The sequence below is a fragment of the Zonotrichia albicollis genome, chromosome 6 (assembly GCF_047830755.1).
Source record: "Zonotrichia albicollis isolate bZonAlb1 chromosome 6, bZonAlb1.hap1, whole genome shotgun sequence".
In the NCBI taxonomy this organism is placed as follows: domain Eukaryota; kingdom Metazoa; phylum Chordata; class Aves; order Passeriformes; family Passerellidae; genus Zonotrichia; species Zonotrichia albicollis.
This window is the reverse complement of record NC_133824.1, coordinates 44,508,870-44,527,714: the sequence shown is the minus strand read 5'-3', so window position 1 is coordinate 44,527,714 and position 18,845 is coordinate 44,508,870. Positions and strand designations below refer to the sequence as shown.

At 36.4% G+C, this 18,845-nt stretch overlaps 1 long non-coding RNA gene across 1 annotated transcript in view; it reads left to right on the top strand.

Annotated features, from left to right (window-relative positions):
• The window catches only part of LOC113459224 (uncharacterized), a 310,290-nt gene that overhangs the window by 30,767 nt on the left and 260,678 nt on the right, over positions 1-18,845 (top strand). Inside the window, exons 14-17 of the long non-coding RNA XR_012580874.1 lie at positions 2,022-2,097; positions 6,732-6,818; positions 15,595-15,631; positions 18,166-18,371. This is a non-coding gene — a long non-coding RNA (uncharacterized LOC113459224). The remainder of the gene's footprint in view (positions 1-2,021; positions 2,098-6,731; positions 6,819-15,594; positions 15,632-18,165; positions 18,372-18,845) is intronic.

Below are 18,845 nucleotides of genomic sequence, written 5' to 3'. Positions count from 1 at the left end.
CTTACTAAAATAGAAATGTGTGACATTTTATGTTCCTCTTGTAAACCCAAAGCCTGTCGGCCTGTGCTCATGGATATTTGCTCCTGACAGGTTCATAATATCTGTTACTCACCTCTTTGTTCTCTTCTAGGTGCCTTTTAATTCCAGTATTTTCCTGGGAGTTAATGGCATACTTCTATAATTCTTTGATGCCAGCTTTTTTACTCTCTTACAGATAGATACCTGAAAATACAGTTTTCAAGTATTTTATTTGCCTTCCACTAATGGTTCTTGAAGAGCTAATAGCTCTGAAAAGTTTTGTCACTTTTAAAGTACTCCAGAATGAATTTTATCGGTTATGGCTGATTTTAAAATTTCCAACTCAAGTACACGCTAACCTTTCTGTGCTCTGTAAAAGACTGAGGTCTTGCCCCTTTGTCATTGATATTGATTGGACTATCCACTGCTTGCACTTGACATTTTGGTTAAAATTGATGCAAGAAGACATTAAATACATTTGCCTTCTAAGCATCATCAATCAGTTGCGTTCTTGGTTGAATACAGCCCCAATGTCTTTATTCACTGTCTTCCCACTCCTCATACTCTTGTAGATGATTTCATTTTGAGTTACATCCCTTGCCTAGCTGCTTCTCATTTTTTCTTTCTGATTTTGCCCCTCTATGCTTATGTTTTCCATTTGGCCTTATTTCATTTTTTGTATCCTCCATTGTTCTGTGTGAGACTCATGGAAATTCAAAATTTGATCAGACTGGTTTAGTAGTAAAGAAAAGGTTATTATTTCAGTTCTGTGATTGTTTTACTTTTGTTGCATACATCTGAGTTCTTTTATAACCTAAGACTTTGTACATGGATGTGTGGATACAGACACAGTTCCACAACCTCCTCTTTTCTGGATTTTCTTCGTTTGATTTTTCTATTAACTTTATTTTCAGGAAATTACTAACTTCCTGAGTCGGTAATTTTATTTTGTGTAGGATGTGTATAAATGTATATAATTTTGTAAATTTTCCCAGTATGTTAACAGCATGAACTACTGATAGTTTAAAAAGTTGTCAAAATGATTGATTAAAAATTAGTCCCTACAGCAGGTTTGGCCAGTTTGACGATATTATTGGAAGGAATTTCCTTTAAAATCATGTTTACCATTTGTGGTTTTATCAAACTATTAAGTTAACAATTTCAAGATCCTTGTCATATTAATTAGATATTTGAAGCTTGGTGCCTACCTAAGACAAAATCTGAGATCACAGTTCAACAGGCTTTTTTGATTTGGTGGGATACACCAAGTAAAATATTCACTGTGTCGATCTCCCCTTCCATTGTGTGAAGGTTCTTATATTTTGTTCCTTACTGGAACTAAGTATGTCACTTCTTTTGATTCTGGAATTAAAATCCATAGATCTTGCTGTGAACTCAACCATATCTACCATGATACAGCAGATAAAATCTCACTGAGATGACCCCAAAACAGGGTCTTACTGACATGGACTGAAATAATATAAAGTGAGTAGTGAATAGGTTCTAATTTGTGAATTTTAATCTAGGACTGAAATAGAAGGTTTGAAAATTTTTATTTGAGAGTATTTTGGCACAGATTTTGTTAATCATCTGATATGATCAAGTAAACAGAGACTTTGTGTTTTGCAAAACCTCTGTGTTCTTATGTGCTACCCTTATGTCTGGCAGAAAACCAAGTTCATGGGATGCCTTATAGTACTTTAAGTCAGTGTGTTATGAATGCTGCTTTAATAACTTACTGTGGAGAAGAAGAATACTAAGTTTAATCACACTGCTAATGTCACAATGTCAGCACCCCCTTAACAGCTAAATTATAAAAGTGAGGACACATCAGCATGAATTGTTAAGGCCTGTACATTATTCATTTAAACATCTGCTGTTGGTTTCTCTTTACATATGGGAATAAATTATACCACATCAGCACATTCTTCATGCTTTGTGTTTAAGCATTTAAAAGTTTTTTTTTTCTATTATTAATACTATTTTTTCTGCTTGGTTGGCAGCCCATGAAGTTATCAGTGCCTGTGACTACAGCCAACAGTGTGACATTTGGAGCACAGGTGTCATTATGTACATGCTGTAAGTAGCTTGTAAAAGTAATATAAAATGTACAGACCCATTTATAATACAAGTACTTACAATTTTGCACTGAAATAAAAAATAAGCCTGTGTGCTAAATCTTCAAAAAGAGTGAACTTTTATAATTGCTCACATGTAAGCAATAAAAATTTCTATGCAAAATGAGGTAAAAGATAGAGTTCAGTATTAAAAACTGAGCATTTGATTTATGGACCACTAAATAGTCCGGAAATAACAGAATATTGCAGTGAAACACCATATAATCAAACTGAGAGTTTAGGCCTCTCTTTTTCATTGTTGTGTGGCTCTATAAATGAGGACTGAGTAGTTAATTTACAGATTACTGGTAAAATTCTGACGTGGATTGCACAAAATGTGCAATTAGGGTAAAGGCTTTTCTTGTCCACCTCTGGCTATGGTAACTCTGGAACTGAGATGTTCTAGGGCTGCCAGGTCTCCCTGTACAGGTAAACTGTGTGTCTTGGAAGTTTATTTGCTGGTATAAGAGGAAGCAATGAAACTTTACATTTGTAAGACTACATGGATATTTACATTGAAGTCTTTCATATTTTAGAACATTTGTCTTGGCTGCAAAGTAATTATTCCTCTCTGAAAAATCTTAACTCACCTATACTAGCTAAAAAATATGAAAAGCTACTCCACTAATTGAAAATGAGTTCTTGTAAAGGATGTACATTACTGTGCATATGATGCAACCAAAAAGTCACATTTTTTTCAGGGATGTTTTCCTGTCATAGTGCATTTACATGCTTTTTCTCTCCACATTGTGTTTTTCTTCTTTCAGTTGCCACCGATAATGCTTTGATGCCAATGTTTTAGAGCACCACAACCATGATTACATTGGTTATTATTTCTGTTCTGTGATTATTTTGCTTCTGTTGCATACATCTAGGCTCTTTTACAACCTAAGACTTTGTACATGGACATGTGGATACAAACACAGTTTCACAACCTCCTCTTTTCTGGATTTTCTTAGTTTGATTTTTCTTTTCACTTTATTTTGGTACCTCAGCTTCTTTTCTGTACAATTAGCTCACACTTCTTCTTGTGACAGTGCAATGAACTGCTCATAGCTTTATTACCTTTATTTTTATTCATTTTTTTTTTGTTTCTAAGTCCATGTGCACAATTTATGCTGATACAGATTGAGTTTTATTGTACTTAATGATATTAATGTCTGCCTCATAGCACTAGGATTTGTAAAACATAGTGGAGTATATTACAAAATGTTTGGTAGAACTGGGGTGATTTGACTGGCTAATAAGAATCCAGAGCTGTGCCTGCAATCAGCACAATTCACAGCTCAGAACTTGTAAAATTCAGAGCAGTGAACTGTGTTGATTGCAGCTGGAGCTTAGAACTTCTGACCTTCTTCCTTAATTAGCAATATAAATATTTCTTAAAATTAGCATTTTGTAATCACAACAGTGTCAGAACAAAGTAGCATTAATTCACCCCTTGTTGTGTTGACTACCCAAGAATGAAAACACCATGTATAAATTAATAGAATGCAATTCACATTCCTTTTTATTGCTTAATTTGAAAACAGTAATACAAGAGCCATAAGATCATCTTCTGATTTTAATTCTGCCTTTGCAAATTGCTTTTCTTCCCACCCTGAATAATGAATCATGCTCCTGGTGCTCCTCTAATGGGCTTAAGGATAATGTTAGTGGCATTATTGCCACCAGTGCCACTTTGACCCTTCCTGGCTCCAGCCAGTGCTTCCCTGCTAAATCCCTGGCTGCCCTGGCTCCCTTGTCCATGCAAATGGAATATTCCATCTTGGTGCCAGGGCTGTTATTGCCACCACAGGCTGGGTCTGCACCTAGATGGGGACACAAGCCCTGAGGTGACTCTAGAACTCTGTTAATGCAGAGTTTTCTCTGCACAGTGGGGTAAGGCCAGCCTGGTGGGTTTTTATGTGGAGTCAAAGGTGTACTCTATGCTTCCCATTTCATTTCTGTCTTAACACATACTCATAGAAGCATCCACAATAGTAACCAGCAAAAAGAAAATCCATTAAAATACAAAAGTGTGCCAGCACATTGAAAGATTAGAGCAGCAAGAGTCCTGCTGTCTGTCACGCTGCCAGAGTGTGGCCTGTGTGCTGCTGTCTAATAGGAAAGGGTCAGGGGATTCTTTTTCCTGGGCCATCTGCACTATTGGATTTCTTCCTCATTCTTCCAGGTGTGTTCTGGCCCCCACAGTAGTTCTCAAAAACCTTTGTGCAGCTGAAGAAACCTGGGATGCCTAATAAATTACTTCCTGCATTACAGCAATAAGAAACCTATTAAGAAAGTGTGGTAATTCTTGCTCCTTTCTAAAGGCACAGAAAATTTCTTCACAGATTTTCAAGGTGCCATGTGATATGTTTCACCTACTTAACTTGATTTCTTCAGCTGAAGTTATCTGTTGTCTGTCACTGCCTGGAGAGAATTTAGCCCTATCTGTGCATAGCAGAATAATGGGCATTGTCACCAGCCAATACTTAGGGTATCATGTCCTGAAATGAATGCATTCTGCCCCTTTTCTGTTCCTTAAATTGAGTTCCATGTGGATTTAAGTCCTGAGGGAGATTGGGAAGGAGAACTGCAGGATAAAAGAAAACCTCAACTTTTGTCAAAGATATTTTGAGATTAAAAGTTTTGGGGAAAATGCACCAAAATATTAATTCTACCCTAAAAAATTAAAAATGTTTTACCCTAAAAATTAAAACCATGTGAATGAAACAACACAGTGTTTTGCTTTGATATAAAGTGACAGGCATCCTTCACCAGGATGTGACAACTACATTTTTCAGTACTGACTTCTGCATTTTGGGAATAGAACAAAAAAAATTAGTTGTTGCAAATAATTTATTTGATGAAGTTAGCTTCTTTTTGTTTGTTTTTTTTGTTTGTTTTAAAAGGTCACAAAAAGGAGTATTAGTTTCTCAAAAGTATTTGCTACATAATTCTTGCAAGTCAGTTGTGCATGGATAGTATGACGTAAAATCTATCAGGAGTTTAATCTTTGTTAGTTTTGATTGAAAACGCAGACCACATGATATGGTTTTCCATTCCATGTGATTATTAAAACACAGATCAATACTTACTTTCAAAGTATATTCTCTAATAATCATTTAAAGTTGATCTTTCTGGTTAATACTCGTGCTGGTACATAGTCACAGAAACCCAATACCAAGTGTCTGATATTGAAACTTCTTTTTTTATAGGAATACATTTGTTCTTAGTCTAATACATGTTTCCTCTTTTCTTATTTAATTGTTTCCACATCGTTAAGAATACAGTCAGTGTAAAGGATTCAGATGACACAGAAAGATTAAATTGAAGATGCAGATACCACATTTATTCAAATATTTTAACTCAAAAGAACAGAAAATAGAAGACAAGAATGCAGCTTAGGTATATTTTTATGAACATGTGTACTCTTAATATAGACACTTATGGTAGGTTTTCACATTTTTCTGACATGTCATTTTATTACCATATTTCTACTGATAAATAACATGAGGCCGAACAAGTCAACAGTCACACTACATAGGTAAAGGAGATACATCTACATAGCAGGGCAAAGAGTGAAGAATTGAAAATTATGCTTTGTTTCTCCCAGTATTTCTGCTTTATTTTTTGTTCTGAAAAATATGTCTTTTGGAACAGCAAAATTATATTCTAGACTTCTGTCATTTTTCTGTGAAACAGAGTTGCTTTAATTTACTCTTACTCTATGAAGAATAGCATCCTAGACTGAGAATTGAACATATTTCATAGATTTTAAGAATTTAGAGCTGAGTTCTCAACATCAGTACAGTTGACTTTAGGGATACAAGTGCCTACTATATATGACTAATTTGACTTATATAAAAAATCTACAGAATAAAAGCCTACAGAATAAAAGTACCTACTAACTCTTGTAATGCATCCATGATTTGTTTGAGCTAAATACTGTTATTAGAAGGACAGCTCACTGGGACTCCAGTGCCCAAATTGAGAGTGGTCTGTTTTGTCGTGTGGCTGTTCTTGTGACTGTTATTAACCCACTAGCCTAAAAACATTGGCCCATGAATTACTGATGGTTCTTATCACTGCAAAGTAGTGGTTGTTAGTACAGAATTGTTGAATTGTTTGATGGAAGATATTACTTGGACGTGGAATAGAAAGAAATAATAAGTACCCAGTGTGTGCAGTAAACTTTATTTCTGAGATAGAAATACTGCACACAGTGGCAGCAAGTTAGCCAAGGGATTTGGGTGGGTGAATTAGGGAGTAAAATGCTCTGTGAGTTCAGTTTCATATTTCCTAGCTGGTAATTCAATTGTCTCTTGGTAAACCTTTGGCTACTGCTTAAAAAATCCATACAACAGCAATTACCTTTTATCTCTGTGGATACCTAGCAACAAAGATTAAATCACCTCTTAACCTCATAACCTTTTTCCTTTAAATCTCTCTGAGAGACATATTTTTAGAACTTGAGTTAATTTTGTAAAGTTCTCTGAAGTTTTCCCAGTCCTGCCAACTTTTTGATTTTGGAGTGATCCCATAATACACAGTTTTTTGTGAAATATAGTAGGTATTCATTCACTGACCCTAATTTTCTTGTACCTTTTATAGAAGGCTTGGAAGAAAAGCTTTTAAAATAATAAGAAGGGAAGACCTCTGCTTTGAAAAATTTGGTCTGGGAAATAGTTACCAAGGCTGGTAAGTACACAATGCTCTCACAGAATAAGTGTTGACTACATTGCAATGAATTCCACAATTACAGTAGTTGTGATATTTTTCTTAGCTTTTAAGTAGTACATGTTTTCTGAAAAGCAAAATTGATGTTAAAAGTAAATGGACATAAATGATATTGTGAACGAATTTCATAGCACTGTAAGAAAAAAGGTCTCTGCTGTATTAAAGCACTCAGTTAAAAATGTGTCTTGTTGTTAGTAGAAATGAGAGGTTTAACGTTGTGGTTTTCATTCCCAGAAGAATGAGTTTTGAAACTACTTCTGAAAGTTGATGCTGTTCATGAAATCACAGGAAATTAATTGCTTGATAACCAGTGGATAGCTGAATTTTGAAGAGATGCAATTTCTTTCCCTTGTATTGTACCTCTCACTTTTATGGTATGTAAAGTTGCTGTATTGCCTCAGTAGAATCCAGTAGGTTGGAAAATTTAAACAAATGCTGTGTAAGCATCATAACACTTGTTAGGGGTCTGATCCAAAGCTCCCAAATCCATCAGCATGTTTTGCTTGTATCCCATGGGCTTCTGATAAACCTGTTAACTAAGGGAATCTTTACACTGTATTCCTTGCCCAAACCAACTTTACCTGGTTTCCCATAGGTTTTGACATAGTATGGAAATATTGATTTGGGTCAGGTTTGATTAATTCAATGATAAAACATTTTTTTCTTTCTTTTTTGATTAAAATAAAAAAAAAAAAAAGAACTTTGAGCTACAGGGCCATTCTGAAGGCAAGTAAAATGTAGTGCTGAAAAAGAAGCTGGGAGCTCACAGCTTGCTGGTTGGGCTGCAGATCTTGTCATTGTGAGAATACTGAACTTTCAGCTGTCTCATGGAACACTTGTGCTATTTTGCAGTTGGAAATTAAAGGAGAGGGAATGGACATAACTGCTACTTAAAGATAACCCACGATAGCAAACTCTAATTTCTTCTCTAGCTGGATTCTGTACCATTTAGAAACAGCAATGCCTGTGAATCACTGCAAAGTATTCTGCTATGTGGGAGGATAAATTCCTCTCTCTATTCAAGATGGAGCACTTCCTCTACAAAAGAGCCATTCTGGACTAGCCTGCAGCTTTCTTCCTTCCTGCTAATTGAGTAGAGCTGAACAGGAAGCTTTTTTCCCAATGTCTCATTGCATTCTTATGTGTGGGAGATTAGCCACAACCAAATGTGTAACTCTACAATGGCCTGGAAAATGAGGCAATTTTCATCCAGCTCTGCTGTGCCTTACTATGAGTACCACACTGTCTTTGCTTCATGAAAATGAAGATATGGAGAACTGCCATCCATGTGATTTCATGGCTTCTCACCATGTACATTCATGGAGCTTGAGAATAATTTCCATATGAACATCATTGCATGTAACAAGACCTTCTTATAGTTCATTGTAAACAATTCCTTCTCTCCTTACAACACAACATTTCAGACACAGTAGATTTTAATTTGCAATAATTTTCTTCTTTTATGAAGTAGGTAGTAGACTGGCTATCTTATCTACCTACAAATACCTACAAATGCAACACTGTATTGGTTGGTTTCCATTTGCACTGAAATTTGTTTGGTTGGTTTCCATTTACACTTCCACAGTAAATGTGCAACAACTTTAAGCATTGGTTTCAAAGCAGAACTATATTTTAGATTTTTTTCATCAGGTTTGAATGGTTTCTAAATGTTGAGGTGTGGTCATCATAGGCTGATGACAGAATTCCCTCATGCCAGGGAATGCACTCTGAGGCCTACAGACATCCTTGGGCCAGAAACCATCAGAAATGAGCTCTGGAAATACACTGAAGCCATTTGTACCTCCAGCTGATCTACTTCTAACAGTTTTAACTGCTTCCTTAAGGGAAAATTTTCTGGATGAGACAGTGCTTTAGACAGTGATTTTGGCTTCATGCTTCAGCCTTTCCAGTAGGGGATCACCCAGTGTTCTCTATTACTCACCCCTCTGTGCCTTGCACCAGGCACCAAAAAGGACTTTGATGGTATAACCCCAAATGGCACCTAAGCACCATGCACCCAACTCACTCCTATAAAAATTTACTCCTCAGCTCCAGTAGGCAGGCGGTGAAGGAGAGTCTTCTGCTCCATTCCTTCTACGTTCCATCCAAAGCCCCCAGCTGCTTTACTGGCATTCTGGTTTTCACATATATTACATATTGCAGCCCTAAATGTTTTTCTGTTTCTAGTGAGAACTCTAGGTTTTTAGAGGAGCATAAAAATAAGAAATGGGGACTTCAAGTGACACTTAAGTGAAAAGTCTCACTATGCCAAATTATTGAAGAAATGCTCCTGAAATCATCCTATAAGAACCTTAGTTTCAGAGTTATGGAAGACCTGTGGCTGCCTCCTTCAGCAGGAGGTGCAGATGCTCAGAACCATTGAAAATCAGGACACCAGTTTCTACTTCAAGCTTGTGCCTTCACAGCCTCTGTGACTTTACAATAGCCAGATGGGGAACATGAAAGTGCATTATCATGTAGAGAATTCTGTGTGTAAAAAAATTAACCCCTTGGAGCCATGTGACACATGAGCTTCTGCACAAGAGAAAAATGCATTTGGCACCACAGTCTCCCACCAGGAAATCCCTACCATCTGTACCAAAAATTTATGAAGTCACAAGTCATTCTCTATGATTAAAACCGGCATTTCAAACATAGGTGCAGCAATTTTATATTCCAGAACAATACTTTAACAATAAAAATTTTAATTTAAAAGTTGCCGTGTTCTTGCAGCTAAACAAATCACCTCAAGCTCAGTTCAAGTTAGTGGATACCTCTGGAGGTTTATGTGTTTTCAGTTTGAGACCATATAGAGTTTTGGCCGGGGGCTATGCAAAGGGTTGATGATTAATTATTTACCATAAATAGTAATTAATGCAGTCCTGCTACTAGTTTTGATTATTCTGATCTCTGTACCAGTTAAAACTTTTCCAGACACGTTTAACTTCTTACATCTGCTGAAAAGTAAGAGCCAAATAGATGACAGGATAGCAGAATATTTTTAAGTTTCTTAGAAACACAAAGACGGTGTTACCATGGAATTTCTGCATTATCTGCACAGACCATTACATATGCAATGAGTATAATATTAGTGAAACATAGAGTAAATCTAATTTTGCAATAAATATCTTTATGGATACATATGCTTTGGTTTGATACTAGAATTTCCAATTATTTTAAGCTACATTCAAAAAATAATCTCGATTCCATTTCCTACCTATATATTGTATGGATTGTGATGTATTTTAACTATGATATTCCTCCTCATTTTGTTCACTTCTCACCCTGAGAATTTGACATTTTCTTAGCTGTGGTTTAATGGAAGATGCTGTTTCCTTTCAGATAGTGGGGTGGTTTAGGTTTTTTCTTCTCCTGTGTTGATTTTTATTTCTATCAATAGAACTTTTGAGCATATTGATTGTGAGTTCTGATTTAGAATTCTGTATTATTGCTGTGATTTTGGGTGAAATTTACAGGTATGTGAGTATGCTTGACTGAAGAGGAAAATCAAGACCCTAAAATATAAAACTTATGTGTACACCATGTGAGATTTCTTGTTTCTTTTCAGATTGATTTTTACAAGGAAACCAAATGCCTAAATCTCAGGTCTTCTTGTGTCTAAATTGCAAATCCAGTTCAGCAAAATGCCTGTGTATCTGTTCTGCAAATTATTTAAACACGTTTCCAAAAGTATGTGAGGACTTGAAAAATTTGACTCAATGAAGTACTGAGATCCCTAAGGATGCCTGACAATTCTGAGAAGAAATCTGCTTAGAGCTCTCACATCCCCATCTTAAATTTTCTCAGCTCTCTGGATTTGGATCTTTTTGTGCACTTGTACTTCTATACCCTGGCAGTTCTGGACAGCTTGGAGCATAGTCAATTTATTGTTTTTAATTCCATAATTACATTGGGCTTGCTTTTAGACTCTAAGACTTTTCTATGCATCAAGACTTTTCTCTGTCTCTCTTGACTTTCTAATAGTATCAGAGGGATTTTGATTATTTTCAGGCATATTTTCTCCCATTTCCTGAGTATCATAACTAATTTGCAGGTTCTTCTGTTTACCTCTACAGCATTTTAATCAGTGGAATGATTAATGTATTCTCAAAGTACAATTATCATAAATCAAGAATTTCCCAGTTCTGTTTCTTGCTCTTGGTGTTAGCTAATTTTTTCCCCCTGAACTGATAACTGAATTATTGTCCCCTAAGATATCTATTTAAAATATTCCAGACTAATGCATTGAATGATTCTTGCAAATGATCACTTCAACCAGTCCTTCTCCTTGGTGTTTTAAAATTGGTGTATATGTCAGTCAGATAGAATACGGATGCTCATCAGGCTTCAACCTTTGTATGTTACATGTGTTCATGGAAAAAATACTTTATTGCCTTCTCCAAGAGTAGCTGGTTATCTCTGCATTTTTATCTTGAATCCTGCTGAAGTTTGCTTACTAAAAATTGAGTAGGAAAAAAAAGAAGTTGAAATTTAAAAAAAAGAAATGTAAACAACATAATCTGTCAATTAGTGACCCCCAGGCCTGTTACCCAGAGTTGGCACCAGGTGCTGGTGAATTAAACCCAACAGGTGTTCAAATGAGCCAACACAGATAATTAACTTAAATGGCCCCATTTTCTTAAAAACTGTCATGAAATAAAGCCCCTCTTCTCTTTCACGGGGCATACAATTATCTGGCACTTTGTAAGGCCTAGCTCTTTTAAAAAGGCCTAATCTCAGCCTCTGATTTTGTGGATGCAATTCACTGCATGCTGCACATTTAACTACATAATTGTTCATGCAAAGGAGGTAGTTAAAATGTGTGTCATCAGCCATGCCCACAGTTGTCATAATTGCAGATGTAAATCAGCTTGTGCAGCAAATGAGGCTGTTTTGAACAATCCAAACCCACCTTTCTAATGGCTGGGAGTGTTTATGCCTTGGTCATTTGCTACATAAGTGACTTTGCTTTCTGTTTCCAACAAAAGAAATGCTTTCTAAATACCAGTCCTCATGTAAAAGAATACAAATAGTTTGAAATGAGAATTGTCAGTTTAATGAGGTGGATGGAAGAGCCTTAGAAAATGTCTCATTTGTGACCTCTTTCCTCTGCTTGATCCACTGTGTGACCTCAGAAAAATAACTATTTTTCCTAGTTATTTTTCCTGCAGTTTACTAGTCTGTACAGTCTAGATAAACTACCTAGTAACTATATCTTGTTAATTAATATTAGAAAAATATATCCCAGCTGTTAGTGAAGTGCTCAAAGAGTGGCAGAAGATTAATAAAATTAATGCCAAATATTATCTCTTAAAAATAAGTAACAAGACAGCTCTAATTTTCAGAGTTGTGTATAAACTTTGCATAGAGCATGTGCTTGCCTTTCTTTCCAAACTTTCAGATATGTTATTGCCAACTTTACTGAATAGCCAAGGTAATAAAACCAAAATTATTTTAGATCATTCAGTGTGATCTAGAAGGACAGATGTCTGATCAGTTTAAAAATAATTGCTCCTTCAGAATCCATGGATTGTTACACTATCCATTATGGATGAGGCTCAATAAAATAGGAGTGTTTTCTAGGCATGTTTATTTGCTCCATAACCTAAAGAAACATGGATAGGTACGGAAAGAGGAAGAAACAGGGATAGTGGAAAATCTCGGTCATCCTCTGACTCTTTGGGTTTTCTTTGTGTTTTTACAGAAAGAGCTAAAATTCCTTTCCCAAAAGCACTGAAAAGAACTGTTTCTCAGAAACAGTCCCTGAGGAAGTAGAGATGGTTATGGCTCTTTTAAGTAGGAAGTCATATCAAAATAGAAAAAAGGCCTAGAAAGCAAGAAATTACTTATGGGGTGAGATCATCTATGTCAGTGCTCTCTCTGACAATGATGACAGGAAATCCTGTTTAGGGAGAGTATTCAAGCCTGGCTATTTCCTCCCATGTAACACCAAGTCTGTATATTTCCTTTCATTTAGTACCCCAGTATTCAGAATTATCCTTAAGGTTGTGAGAAGACACATTCCAACATAATCCTGTTAGCATTCATCATGGCCCTGTTGTCAATGAATATCTCTGGTTCCTTGTTGAATATGCTGATGCCATCTGCCTCTGCAGCTGCCCATGGCTGTAAGATCCAGAAATGCACTGTTTAATGAGTAAATAAATATTTTTGTCTTTTCTGTTTCAAAATTCTCTCCCACTCTGTTCATCAGATGGCCCTTATTTCTAGGAGTACAGGATGTGGCAAAAAAGCTCCCATTCAGTACTAAGTAAAATCTCAGTCATATCCCTCCTCAGCCACCTTCTCACCAAAGTGGTGACTCCAAGATTCCTTTCCTGGCTGGTGACTCCAACTGCCAGTTGGATCATTCTGAACATCAGGAACACCTGCTTCGGATTACTTTTCCCTAAGTGCACTCTTTTATTTCTTTTCCCTCTCTTGTTTGAACCAGTGTTTTCATTGGAGGTGTCCAGGACATTAAGAAACTTGAGTTTCTAATTGTGTATTTAGGAGTGGGATTTTCACCTTTAAAAATATCAGACTGCTTTCCTTCTTAGCACTGAATATTATTTGAGTTAGCAGGAGTGTTCAGAGAATGACACTTTGGAAAGTCAAGAAATTGTCATTGTACTGAGGAAAAAGTCTCATCTTCTCAGCAGGTATAAATCATTATTATGACTATTACTTAAATCACTGATTCTTATTAATTAAAGATCTGCAACAAGGAATATTCAGCTGTTTTGCTAGCTTTGTCTTGTTCTCAGAAGAGATAAATCTAATGGCAAAAAGTTAAACTTCATCCCATGGAGACCACTGATCTTGTCTTGGTTGAATTTTGACCACAAAAGAGACCAGAGATCCCAAAGAATAATTTTTTTTTTGTGAGAGATGAAGATACAAGTCTTCATCTCTTGTTTTTATAATATGAAGATACCATTTTCTAGTGTCTTTGAATGTTGTGATGAAGTAATATCTGTCATTTTGATTAAGAAACCTAGTTAGTGAAGATTAAAATCAAGAAAAAGGTCGTTTACATTTGTTAAAGCAAAAAAAGTCTTGTCTCAAAGATTGGATTTAAAATTTAAAGAGAAGAAGCTTGTGTCTGTGTACTGTAGGAGAGATTTAAAGTTATCTGTTATAATTCTTTTATTTCTTCATGATCTTAGTTTTGCATATTTTATTATATATATATTACAGTAGAATTACATTAGAATATTATTTTGTAATTGTTCTCTGTTATGATTCTTCATTCATGTCTGTATTCTTCCCACCTGTTTAGTGTATAATGTTATAGTCTTCATTTTTTTTTAAATTGCATTCCCCTAAAGTTAGATCAGTATCTCTTGCATAAAGTTCAGAGCAGAATCAGTATTTCCAAGGAAAGAAGGGAGAATCTGACATATTCTTGGTGTCTTCCACCCAGAAACTGGGAAATAAAAGCCTCCTGAAGTCTGCTGTCTCACTCACAGTCAGACAGAAATCATAGGACATCCATTGACTTTGAACAACTCAAGAGTAAACAACTATTACTTCTGCCAAAATGAGCAAACTATATAAAGATGGACAAATATATCCTGAAGTGTTTTGTCTCTTTACTTCTCCCTGAACCCTTTAATCAGAAAGCTTTAACTTTCCTTTAGCACTGAAGGAAATCTTACAGCAGTGTGAACTCCTAACCTGTAAGAGGACAGCCACTGATTGTATTTTTGTCAGAGTACAAATTATGGAATTGTCTAAAATATATGTAATTTATTTGTTCTGCATTAATAGACACCATGCCAGGTAGGCAATTTTCTTTCACAAATCCATTTTTTTGTATTTTACTTGCTTTTACTTTCTTTACTTTTGTTACAAACATTGGGAGTGGGGGACCTCTGTGTGATGAGGCCAGAATCTGCAATAAGGATTGCTGATAACTGCATACTTCACACTCAGAGAATATTCTAGGAAATTGCTTATAAATTTGCTTGAGGCATTTTAACACAAGTGCTTCAGTCTATGGAATTTGTTACTGCTATTTTAGGTTGCTTTCAATTGCTTATTTTTGAGCAGAACTTATATTAAACTGCACAAATAAGAGATGTTCTTTAAAGCACAATAGAATTCTAGGGTTCTTGCTACTGAAATTCTGGTGTGTTGATTAAACTCCAAATAAAACAGGTGTTAGAGTAATGGCCTTTACAAGTTAATTAATCTTCATTTTCAAAGGATGAGCTACCATTTGGCTTAGGTTTGTTATACGTAAGTGTAAATTACAATGTGATTTACTGTTCTAAAGAAAAAGCCACTCTCTAAGGACAGGTCTTGCCAGTAAACTGCCATTGTGGCACATGGTGTGAGCAAATTCTGCACACTTTTGGTTGAAAACATTTCCTTAAATATATGTACTATCTGTTTTATTGCTTATTCAAGAGATTGTGCTGAGAATATCAGTTTAAGGAAATATCACCTATCTAAATACCTTCTAATCTCCAAACTAATATTGAAATTCCTCTTACAGTCATTACAGCCTTGATTTTATTTACTTGTGAAGTAGTTCTATTACAGGGCCAAAATCTTTACTGTACATATGTGAACACTTAGAGAAGTTTTATTTACAGTAAACTAAGAAAGAGCTTTTTGACATCATATAATAATGAAAGGCTAGTGTATCCCTGTCATTCTCACTGTAGAACATAGCTATATGTGTAATCAGGCACCTTTTGGGAGAATTGATCTAGTTTCTGTTTTTCAGATCAGAACAAAGTCAAGCCTGTTGAGGAGAATAAAAGGTATGTTCTACAAGATGCAGTGAGTCTAAGCCACAGATTTCTATATTTTCCGGACAGAATTCAGTAAGATTTTCACTTTAAGCTCAAAGTTCTCCTTTTTTTTTTTTTCTCTTTTTGTTGTGCACCCAATCAGCAGCAAAGTCAACTTCACTTATGAGTTCTAATAGTCACACTGTTTTTATTTGATGTGCTTCAAACCCTTTACAAAGTCCCAGCTGCTTTCTGGTCCTCATGACACCAAGATGGTAGGTCAGAGTGTGGCCTGGATAACTACCTTGTCAGCTGGCAGGTGACACTGCTCATTCCTTTCATTTACTGAGAGTCACTTGGAGGGCACCTCTGGCCTCACAGTCCTACCCAATCACTGCACTTGCACAGCAGCAAACTTGGGGCACAGTGCTGCCATTCTGTTGTCAAGGGCACTTTTCTGGAAGAGAGATGAAATGTTCAGAATCCCAGCAGACATGCTGACGTTTTGCACCACCCCTGCTCTCTCAAACCAAGGGAGCTTGGAAATGCACTGCTTCACATCAAAGGGTTATGTCTTTTTACAGCACTAGCAGAACACAGTAAGTGTAATTCGCCTATTCTCCTATCCATCTCTGTCAATTTTAAGATATCTTGGTTTAGAGCACAGCTTTTGTGACTGGCTCCCGAACAGAATTAACCTTGATCTCACTTGATCTTGTTGTGACTTCTCATTTCCTCCACACTCCAGGGTTTATTTTGTATGCTGTCCTGTTTTGGTTCAGTACAATTCTGTTCCCACAACTCCTCATGTTTCTTGCCCCAGACTGGATGTACACCCAGCATCACCCTGTGTAAGACTTGCGCATTCCCAGTGTTTTCCTGGCATATCAACTTGCTTTGGTGAGGGGCACTGGAGCTCTCTGGGGCTCACAGGAGAGCAGGCAGCAGCTTGTCAGATCCATGGCTGTGCCCTGTCTCCTGCCCAGAGGTGATTTTTGTCAGGCCAAGAAAGGAATGAGAAATTAGCACACAGGTTGGAAATGTCTCAAAGGCGACCTTGCCAGGATGGGAGCAGCTGGGAGGTACTAAATGCTTGAGCTTGTGCAGGAGCTGCAGAAGAGTAGAACATCATCTTCCCAAATGCTTGAGAAGAAACTTTTATTCTGTCAGTGACTCCTAGCATTAAACCTCATTAGACAACATAGAGCTCTTAGAGTAAGCTCCATGTATTTTTCCTTTTTCTTCCTTATCCCCCTTTTCCCCTTTATCCTCTTTTTTCCCACTCCTTTTCAATACCTTCATTTCCTCAGCTGACTTTTTTTTCATTTGTCAAAAGATTTCTTTTTTTCTTCCACAAATCCCTTTCTTGTTTCTCCTTTTGATGTGGCTTTTCTCTGTGTTTCCCTTTCAACCCTCAGAGCTTATTTTAGTCTCTTCTCTGTATTTGTTACATAGAGGAGTGCTATTGAAAAATTAAAAGTAGATTGCATGGGATTTTCTTATTTCTCTTTTTCCTCTAGAGGCCTGTTTCTCTTCCCTGCTATTTCTATGAAGTTTACCATTCCCAAATGCTTCCTTTTTTTTCTTCCAAATTATTTTACTCATCTTTTGCTCTCTTGCTCTGTCCTTCTACTTCACCTTCCTCTTCACTTATTATGGCTTGATATTTAAATTCTCAGGCAGGGTGAGTCTTTGTGGAAGCATTCTGGATAAACACTCCAGTCTGTGCTTTAGCCCTGCCGACAAACACTGACTTCCCAACTGTGTCTATACTGGTTTTTTTCTTCCTTTTTTTTCCATTTCAGCCCCAGTAGCAGCAGCGAGGTTGGCAGTATTAAGTGCTACAGTCCCATTATAACCACAGCCTTGTATAACCCATTAAAGATCAGGTCTGGATGACATTGTAATTTTAATAGCAGTCGCTGGCAGCCTATCTCTGCTTGTTCTCCTATTATTACAACCACCAGTAGAGCTGTTCTACTGGGAAATTTCAAGTGTAGACAAAGCTTTAATCAACAGTAATCTGATCCTTTAAAAATGCAACACCAATTCATTTATTTCTCATTTCACATATGAAATTTTAATAGGTACAATCACCCTTAAGGATGTTTCAAATATTAACATTATGCACAATTAGAAAACAGAATCTTTTTACTGTATGAAACTATCAGCCTCTTTGAACCAAGTAAGTAGTTTTCTGTGCAGACATCAAGTTTACTATCAATCAGAAGCTTATTAACAGCTGTGTTAGTCCTAATTAAGTGCAAAGCAATGGCAGACTTTTTAATTAAGTCTTATTTTCCTAAGAGGAGCCTAATGGGGTTTTTTTTTTTCCTCTTTCTCTTCCCCACCTCCATCCCTATTTACTGTGTAAAGTCAGCTTTAAAAATAACTGGGACACAAGATGGGGCCATTGACATGAGGCCAAGGCACCAGGAAATATTTCCTTTATGGAATGGCTGTGTTGTGATTATACTGACCATATTTTATTCCTCTGATTTTGTAAACTAATTCTGGTTTTTAAAAACTTTTCTGCAGCATTTTTCATTTTATTTTCTTTTTAGTTCTCCACTTGTCGGAAGTGTATTTCCTGCATCCTCAGTTTCAACAGAAGTAGAAATTAATTTTAGTGTATAAATTCATATGAGAGAAAGTGGAAATGTGTGACATCATATACACCAGAAAGGTCCTTGCTGCCTGACTAGACCTCTGTGTGTAGTACAATGTAATAAATACTCAGTTGTTGAGAAAGAAAGAATTTGCCTCACAGGTAAGCTGAAATTTAGAAGTCTACAAGTGTTTGATTTTCTTAGTCCTGAGCAGTGCCCAGGGGTCTACATGTACAAGTGAAGGAGAGAGAGAAGTGTCCTGAAAACCCTCTTATTCTGCACTTTCTGCACAGCACTATTTAAACTGGAGAACTTCTGTAACCACAAACAATGTCTGGATTGTTACTTTGCTGAGAGGATAAGCAGTGTGTACATGTAAGAGGGCAGAGTAACTTCTCACTACTCTTGACCAAGCATTGTCAAGTATGAATATTTTTCTGTACCATTACAGGTATAAAATGCCTTTACTTGAGCTCTGTTCAGTTTCTATTTTAACCTAAGACCATTTAAACCATTTAAAAATGTCTCAAGGCAAACCCTGGCCTGGATGAGCTCTCAGTTACACCAAGGACTCCTCTGAAATGCTCACAGTTTACAAGAGGTGAGGATCTGAGGATCTGTCCTCCACAGTTTAA